We start from the raw sequence: 9,993 nt of genomic DNA on the forward strand, positions 1-9,993 counted from the left end.
CTTGTCTGGAAACCTCGTCAGCAGAAAAAAGGGGAAAGGCAGAGAAGCAGGGAGGAGGGGTGGCTCTAGAAGGGCCAGAGGAAGAGCCAGGAAGAGAGGGAGGGAGGTGATAGGAGGAGAGTGAGGACAGGATGTCCTGAGTTTTAGAGATGAAGTGAGAGGCAAGTGCAGTGCAGAGGGCCTGGGAGGGGACAGGAGAGGTAGAGACTGCAGCAGGGTTGGCAAGCTCCTTGCAGATTTTAAAGAGTTCGGCCGAGTTGTTAGATGCCGCAGAGATGCAGGCTTGGATAAGGGCTCTCTTCTTGGAGAGAACGGAGAGACGGTATTGCCTTTGGAGCAGGCAGCAGGCCAGTTTGTCAGAGGATGAACATGAAGCACGCCATTTCCTCTCTGCCACCCTGCACTTGCGTTTAAGGGTGACGAGCTCCGAGTCATACCAGGAGTTACATTTGGCTTTGGGCTTCAGGCGGATTCTCATGACAGGGGCAAGGATATCAAGAGTATCAGATAGAGCAGAGTGGAGCATGGAGAGGGCAGTGTCAGGGTGGGAGTCAGCCGAAGGGGGGGGTGCGAAGGTGGCAGCGAAAGCCTCAACTGACACGCGCTTCATGAGTCGGATGACCGAGAAGGTGGGTGGCAGTGATGAGGGTGGCTTTGTCAGTGGGGTAGGCAGGGTGAGGTGGGAGGATAGGAGAAAGTGATCACTCCAGGAGAGAGGAGTGGAGAGAGGGACGGAGAGGGGAAGGTCAGAAGAGATCAGAGCATCAAGAGTGTCCCCTGCAGAATGAGTAGGCCCAGACGGGAGAATAGAGAGTGAGAGAGGGTCGCAGAGGTCACAAAAGAGTCCCGTGGGGGGACAGGAGACATCCAAGTGGATGTTGAAGTCACCAAGAAAGAGGAGTTGAGTGGTTGAGGACAGGAGTGAGGAGGAGAGGTCAGCCCACTCAGAGAGGAAGGAGGAGATTTGACCTACCAGATTTAGTGAGGAGAGCAGGGTAGTCAATAGAGAAGCAGTTAGAGAGGATAGGCGAGATAGAGAGCACCATGGAGTAGGCGGGAGTGGGGGAGGAGGACAGACGATACGAGAGCACGCAGGCAGTAAGAGAGCGGCCAGCCCTAGTTTACCACATTACAGAACAGTGAGTGCGTATTAGGTACAGAGGCCACCTAAGTTTGAGAATCCTGAGGGGGGAGAAAACCCTGGTTACCACAATTCAGAACAGTGAGAGCGTATTAGGTACAGAGGCCACCTAGGTTTGAGAATCCTGCGGGGGGGAGGAAAACCCTGGTTAACACAATTCAGAACAGTGAGAGCGTATTACGTACAGAGGCCACCTAGGTTTGAGAATCCTCCGGGGGGAGAAAAAAACCCTAGTTAACACAACTGTGGGACACAGTGAGGAGAAGACACCATGCGAAGAAGTGACGAGGAATAGATGGGGTGGGCCAGGAGAGGTGGAGAAGAAGTGCAGGCGCCTGGCGTCCCCTGCGGACACCTGCAGACACACAGGGAGCCGCAACCGTAGGAGCCGCCCTTTGCCTAAGGGGCCCTTAGCCGAGGGGGCTGCCGGGCAGGGGGCTGCCCAGGAAAGGGGTGGATATAGGCAGAGTGAGGAGGGTAGGGGGGTGTGGGCAGGCATGGAGGCGGGAAGGGAGAGGAGGACCAGGAAGTGGGAGGGGGGAAGCAGCACAACAATGCGCTCAGAGCGCGAGGCAAAATTTCAATAATTGTAGCAACAAAACTCACAGAGGCCCACAGGGCCAGGCAGGGCTTCCCTAAGCCTGCAGATCCCCCAGGCTACCGGCGACTGCTCTCCCATGCTCCGAAGAAACAAAGAAGAGAGTGGGGGGAGCAGCCGTCGAGTAGGCCAAGAGGGAGGCAGCCAGCCAGCCAATCAGAGGGGGGGGTGGGCGGGCAGGGAGGTGGGAAGGGAGAGGAGGACCAGGAGTTGGGAGGGGGGAAGCAGCACAACAACGCGCTCAGAGCGCGAGGCAAAATTTCAATAATTGTAGCAACAAAACTCACGGAGGCCCGCAGGGCCAGGCAGGGATGTTTAGTAACGAACTCAGGCAGGTGTTGTCTCTGAAGGTCGGAGGATGCCTTAATGTATTTCAACGAGCTCCTTAAAGAGTCAAATATGAGCAAGGCTAACATGCCAGATAGTTCTGGCATTGTGTATAGTAACATGCTCCAAACATTTCAGCAGACAAAAAGCCTCACTAATTTGCAACAGAGTCATTTGCACACATTTGACAATTTGGTACGAATGAGGAAAACTGCCTATTGGGCAGAGTTAAGGAAGCTCGCCTTGCATCCCCCCGCCATCAGAACGAATTTGGCAAAGAAGTTGCGCAACTGCTTTAAAAACTGGGTCAAGTGTCATTGAGGATTGCTTTATCAGAAAGATGGAGCTCAAATGTTAAAAACGCTTGCTAGTTAAAACATCTCCAAGATGTGGGCTACTCTGAACCAAGCTCTTGGACAGCATCAGGTCTGTATTCAGTCCTCTGTCGTTGATACACACACATGGGTTTCGCATTTCAGTGAACTCTATGCGGCACCAACTAATAGCACCCTCTCGCATATACCTGACAGTTTAGCCCCCTTCAACCTTTCGTTTGATGAGGCGTAGATATTTCAACTTATAACTGCCAGTAAGTCCAAAGCAGTTGGCCCGGATGGCTTGTCCAATTTCACCATGCAAAGGCACCCTGAATTATGGGCATCCATTCTGTTCCATATTTTTACCGCTGTCAATCATCATCAAAAACTTCCATCTACATGGACTCAAACAATAACGGTACCAGTTTATAAAAAGTGTGACCGGCTGTCTCCAGATAGCTATCGCCCTATCTCACTATTATACGCCCCAGGAAAAATCTTCTGTAGAATCTTACTGAAAGAATTGAATGAGTGGGTTGAAAAGAAATCTTTGCGAGATCCGTTCCAGTCAGGTTTTGTGAGAGGTTTGGGGACTATCCCAATATTTTCGCGCTTACCATGGTGCAAGCTCAACAACTAGTGCAAGGACAACCATTATATCTGGGATTTATTGATTTCAGAGCCGCTTTCGACTCAATTGTTCCTCACACCTTGTTATCCTTAATAGCACTGCTCCATTCAAACACATCAATGCAAGTATGCATAACCCTTGATGGGATGCTATCACCAAGGATAGTCACTCAAAGGGGCCTAAAGCAGGGATGTGCCATGGCCTCCTTCCTGTTTAATTTCTATATATTAGAAATCAGTGAATTTTTTACCAAGTGTGTGGGAGATCCCTCTAAGATAGGAAGGCAAAAAGTCCCGTATCTATTATATGCGGACGACTTAGTTCTACTATCACAGACACCAAGAGGACTGCAAAACATGCTAGAACAACTTGGCAGTTATGCTCAGATTAATAACCTAAACATCAATAAACATAAAACTCAAATAGTTATTTGCAACCCAAAGATAAATTTTAAGGTAGGCAATCACAAATGGCAACTGCAGCAGTGTAAAATTCATATTGTTGATCAATATCGATACCTAGGTGTAATTATACAACACAAAACATCACTAGCACAGTATAAGTGCGAAGTAAGAAATAAGCTACACTCTTTGGTATCTCAATCGCAAATACTTCTTCGCAAGTTTGGGAAGTTCTCAATGAAACACATCATCATGTTCTAAAAGATGAAGGTAACACCCATCTTATTATATGGTGTTGAAGCTTGCCTCCCTAAAGATCGTATATTTTGGGATGGCATAGATTCCTCATATTGGAAGCAAGTAATACAACTCCCACCCTGCACACCCATAGCATTGACTCACTTTGAGCTGGGCCTCACATCTCTCTATTCATAGGTGGTGTGGAAACAATGCGCTTTTTCCGGAAAGCGCTAACTGGCCTAGAAACTCCGACTATTCTGAAGGTTGTAGTTCACAATTTACTTACGTCAAACAACCTCTTTCCACGGAAATGGCATAATCATGTTTTAGATGCTCTTAGTGATGCAGCCATAACCATTGATTTACTCATATCAAATCCCAATCGAGCAAAAATTAAAGTATTTCAGTATGATTGGGCAGAAAACATAATAAAATGTACAAAACATAAAGACTTCAATGTCCTCCTGTTTGGATTGAAGAAGCATGGGATAATGGCATCTTATCTTGAAAAATGTCCGTGCCTTCTCATAAGGAGGAAGTATATGAGGTTTAGGTTAAATTTACACATAACTCGTGACATATTATGTAGGAGGAAAATTATCTCAAATGAGCAAAACTACTGTCGGTACTGTGAGAACATAAATCAGATTGAAACTGTGCAACATTTGCTGATAGATTGCGAAGCAGTAAGTGAGGCAAGAAGGAGATGCTTCAAGGATAAATTGATGTTTCTTAATCACCTAACCCAATTTCAAAAATGGCAAACACTCTTCTCCAATCCAAGAACCTCAATACAAATAGCAATTTTTGGACATGGTATTGCCGGATACCCTCCTGAGTGAGGATGAGAACTCTGTTTTTTTGTAAATCATAAAACAACGACAGTCAGGGTTTAATTTCATTCTAGGGATAAGGGAATTAACTGTGCTGCCTTTGATGTAGTATTTCATATTTTATATCTCAGTATTTTAGTTTTTTTTTCTTTTCTTTTTAGTTTGGTTGATTCATCAGGAAGTATTATTATTATTATTAACTGCTTTTCATCAATCTAATTTGTGATTATGTGGTATTTTATATTTATGTTCTGTCTCAATCATGGATGAAATTGATGAAAATTATATGTATCATGAACTCAAAAAGAATTTTAGTTTTTTTAAAAAAAAAAGGAAAACAAAGGATAATTTGGACTGTGTAAATAATTTGAAAAGTTGTTTTACGACTAAACAAAGTAAATTACATTTTTTTTTAAAAAAAAGCAAGAGATCTGGCCCCCTTCATCACCACCTTGATTAATGCATCTTGTGAAAATTGTTCAGTCCCCAACAATCTTAAAGAGGCTTGCGTTATGTCCCTCATCAAAAAACCCAATCTAGACCCCAACATACTGACCAATTATAGACCTATTACAACGGTCCCTTTCCTCTTAAAAATAGTAGATAGAGCAGCCTATCTACAAATTCAAAAGCATCTAGAGGATAACAATCTGTTGGGCCTGTGTTAATTTGGCTTCAGACAAGGCACGGTACAGAAACGGCCCTCTTGGACCCAAAAATCCAAATGGATGATGACAAAGACAAAGGCAAGCTGGCTATCCTCGTACTGTTTGACCTCTCATCAGCTTTTGATCTTGTTGACCACCAGATCTTCACTTGGGCTACGTCATTCTCCTCAAACGCAGCTAGCTGGATCCTATCCTTCCTCTCAAATAGAACAACAAGGGTCTTTGCACCTACAGCATCTGGCGAGCCAGTACCCATCCATTGTGGAGTTCCACAGGGCTCCTGTGTCGCATATTCACCAAGCTCCTCTTTGATCACCTTGATAACCTGGGTGTCACCTACACTAATTATGCAGATGACACCCAGGTCTTCATTGCGCTCACTGGTTGCTATAACGAATATTACAAAAAGCTAAATGACATTTACCTTGAAATCCATGCATGAATGGCTGCCCATAGCCTGGGCATCAACAACGACAAGACGGAGCTCTTGATCATTGGATCCCAAGCCCATCTAAACAGACTTGACACACCATATAGCACTTTTAATATTGATGGAAACATCATTAATGTCGCCAACTAGGTCAAACCGCTAGGAGTGTACTTAGACTACACCCTATCCCTCAAAGAACAGGTCAACATCACAGCCTCCACTACTGCTTATACCAATATATTGATCAATGCATGCAAACCCTATCTCTCGACCAACATATTTCTGACGCTTGCCAGGGCATTAATCATGTCCAAGTTGGATTACTGCAACACCTTATTCTTAGGCTCTTCCAAAGATAACCTGAATAAACTTCAAGTTCTTCAGAATAATGCTCTCAGGTTGGCACTAAAACCCACGGTCCAATCATATCTCTGCCACCAGACGTGATGTACACTGGCACCCAGTGCGGGACAGAATATCCCTATGTGCGCTAGTCATCAAGCACAAATTCCTGTCCAACACAGCCCCGAAATATCTGGCTGATAAATTCTCTAGGAATTCATCCTCCAGACCATCTATGCAAACTGCCTTGTCATCCTGAAATACAAACTAAAAACTGCCGGTGGGTCCAGTTTCCCGGTGTTCGCCGCTAAGCAATGCCACTCTGCCCTTGCAGTCATTAGGGATGAACCTTCTTTCAGGACCTTCAGATCTAAAGTGAAGGACTGGCTTTTTAACCAGTAACTCCATATGCAACCTTTACCTACTATGCTTAGTTGACCCTGCTTATCTCATTGTTGACCTTTGAAATCTGCTTCCTTTTCCAACTGTATGTAATGTTTACCTTTATTTATAATGACACTAGCATGATTGACCAACCTGTAACCCAGTCAATTAGCTTAGTATCTATTGTTATTGTTTTTCTGCTTTCTTTGATTATATTCCTGTAACATTCAACTATGCTTTAGCTCCCATATACCCCAGGGTTCGGGGTGCTCCACAAATTATAACCTAAACTAAACTAAACTAAGCAAGGCCAACATTATTAGTAGAAGCGCGCTATATAAAACCACGTTAGATTACATTACATTACATTACAGCTGGGAATAAACCAAAGATGTTCCCATGCCAGCCCGCTACACATCAAAATTCACAACTGCTACACAGGACCTGACAAACACTCTAACAGCGCATGACCCCACAATCTACACAGCCCAATAGTCTCCTATGCTGTTGTGATGGTCATCATAGGACAAGCACTGACACCACTACCCAATACCATCAATGCATTCCTTATTCAAAGCAACTTCCCAGTACACTGAAATCAGGAAGATACACCGCCACGGAAGAGATCCATCATCCAACTGTTCTCCATCATGCATCTACTGTTTCTAAGGAATATGACCGAAAATACTGTTGGTATCTAGATTCACAAAAACATCATAGAACACAATCGGGTACAGAACTACCAAGCAGGATTATGATCACGAGACAGAAAAGAGACTGTCAGCAATCAATGTATCGTCATTGGACTCCACATTCTGTGCAAGGGAGAGCTGGGCCTATTCCTGCTTCTCAACCTCTCTGCCATCTTTGATACTGTTAACAGTTAAAACCTCCAAAATCCTTACCACTCACATGGAGTCTGATGAAACATTCCTGCAGTGGTATGCCTCCTACCTTTGCAAAAGATGCCAACTTGTCCAAATCGGACTCAACAGATCCATGCTCTACCAAGTTAAGGCTCCGTCCTGTAGAGAGGCCGATGTACACATCATCTATAGTGCCTGCCCCCTCACCTCTGTCATATTGGAAGAACAACAAAAGAGCACTGTGTGTGACACCTGGTATCATCCAATACCACATCGAAGGTATGAGAGACGTTATGCACTCAGACAACTGTATCGTATGTATCCTCGAACTGAAATGGTAGACATGAGTCTGCAGACACCACTGGACATAGAAGAGCTATAAGTGAAGTCGACTCGAATAGATGTTACGTCACAAAGAAAGAAGATACATGGACGCACTGAATCTGCTGAATAAATGTCTAAAGAATGAAGCAATGAAGTAAACATGTAAGTGAATATGAAGAAAGCCGTACACAAGAAGGAGATAAGTGACAAGAGATGCATTAGATGTATATACGCAGAAACACAAGGTAAATAAGACAATGTAGAAGCTTGCTAAATTAGGACACATAACACGAGTAAAGCAGCCATGTTAAGAAAATGGATGTCTGCATCATATAAAGGTAAGCAAGAAATCTCGAGGAGAGAGACCAAGGCTGCAGAGCTGACAGGCGCTGGAATACAGCTTTGTGCGAGAACAAAGGTTATTTGCTTGGCTTAGGATCAAGGATGCCTCAGCAAGAAGCAACTACAAGGAACGAAATGAGTCAGAGAGGTATTAAGCTCACCTGGTATCTGCCGAGGCGTTGGGGCATAGGTGCAGCCCTCACTGATCTTGAATCAACCCCTTCAGGCCTCTCCCTCGGTAGAGAAGCTGTGAGCGGTGGTACGTGGTGATACTGCTCCTGTGAATTATGGAAGGTAAGCTCTCCATCCTGCTACTTCTAGCAGGGCCGCGTTGAATGGGATCTAGTTCCTTCACTGAACCCTGATAAGGATTAGTCCAGTCAAGCTGTGACTATGCTTCTCCTTATGATTGTCTCTTGAGCTCTTGTGATTCTGTTTGTTCTGTTTAATGTCTTTATATGTTGCTCCTTATGCCCGCAATAATGTCTCTCTTCTGTTTTCTTCCCTTAGATGGAAATGCGGCCTCAATGCAGCTGTGAGACTCAAGACGTGGCTAGATGGAAGATTGATGCTACCGCAACATTCGACAGCAGGTAACTGATGGTTTAAGTAAAATTATGAAGTATGGCGAAGCGCGACCTTAAACTGACTGTTTTTCCGATGTATAACCTTGTCTTCTGTTTTTCCTTGCAGGCACTGCTGTCGATGATGGAGCGCGTCGTGCTGCGGTGCCAAGATGAAGATTTCAGCATTCCGGAAAGTGTAAAGATGAATGCTCGGTTCGCCGAAGAGATGGACAGGTAAGAACACCTTCCCCCAGTTGGTATGTATGCTGGCATGAAGCAGGATGTCCAGGAAGCAGGGTCTTCAAAAGGTAAGCAGGTCTGACCTCAGGCGACGGTGAGCGTTACGCTGCTGGTAAGTGCAGAATAACACGAAGCGTCTGTCTTGAGGATCAGGGCAGCTTATATAGCTGTGAATCCATTAGCAGCCACACCCAAGAATACACTTGGGGCTGCGTAATGGATGGAATGTTCAAGGCTAATGCATCTGAAGTGCTTAATGGATAGAATGTTCAAGGTTAATGCATCTGAAGTGCATAATGAAAGCTTTTTGGTGTTAAATGGATGTTCTTGTTTACTTTTGTTCATGAGCCTGGCGCCAAAGGTGCCAGGACAGTGTCCACCCAGGTCTCCTGTGCATGTGACCCCTGCATGCCTGTGCCCCTGACTTCATGACCATGACAAGAGGATACGCCATCTATGTAAGACATATTTCTTTCAGAGTAAGGAAAGGATTGAATAATTATGAGTGCAAAATATTGGACAATCAAAGATGCAGAAAGAGCATGCAAGACGGAGCAATCAAATCTGCAGATGCCAAGAGGAGTAACAACACCAAATATAATTGAATCAAATAGCACTAAATAAAAGATCAAAATGGCAAAAATCATGGAATGGATAAAACCTGCCTCAAGATTCATCCTCCTGGGCGATATGAATCTGGGTCTTAACCATCCCTCAGACGACTATGCACTTTCCATTACCAACTCTATAGAAGCCTTAGGCTTCACCCATCATAACACTAACCCCACACATGAGAAAGGTTACATGTTAGACTGGCTGACACTAACTGCAACATCAACATTCTCTCAAACACCCCTTGCCCTTCGTCAGACCACAATATCATCACCTTTACCATTTCGAAATACACCCAACAGAATTACACTCCTCAACAGGCAAAATCCGCCCTCTTAAAAAAAAACACCTGCAACATCACTGCAACCAATTTACTCCCTTTGTTGCAACTTCTAACACACCACACACCCTCCAGCAATGACACGACCACCATGGTAGAACTTTATAACCAAACCCTCCTAGCTGCGATTGACAAAATAGCTCCGATGAGCATGCACAAACCTAAACCTACAGCCCACTTGAACTCTTGGTGAACACCTAATCTCAAAGTGATGTGAGCCTCCAAGAGAGCAGCTGAGACACCAATAAAGAGCTCTTCACCGCCACCTCAAAATGCTACAAACACGCCATTCTACAAACTAAAAGTATGACCTACAATGAGAGAAAGCTAACTCAGGCACCAACACACATTTCACCATTATGAGAGAACTTGAATCTCCGGCCACTACCCC

This window comes from Ambystoma mexicanum, chromosome 4p, assembly GCF_040938575.1.
Source record: "Ambystoma mexicanum isolate Mex_15411 chromosome 4p, UKY_AmexF1_1, whole genome shotgun sequence".
NCBI lineage: Eukaryota > Metazoa > Chordata > Amphibia > Caudata > Ambystomatidae > Ambystoma > Ambystoma mexicanum.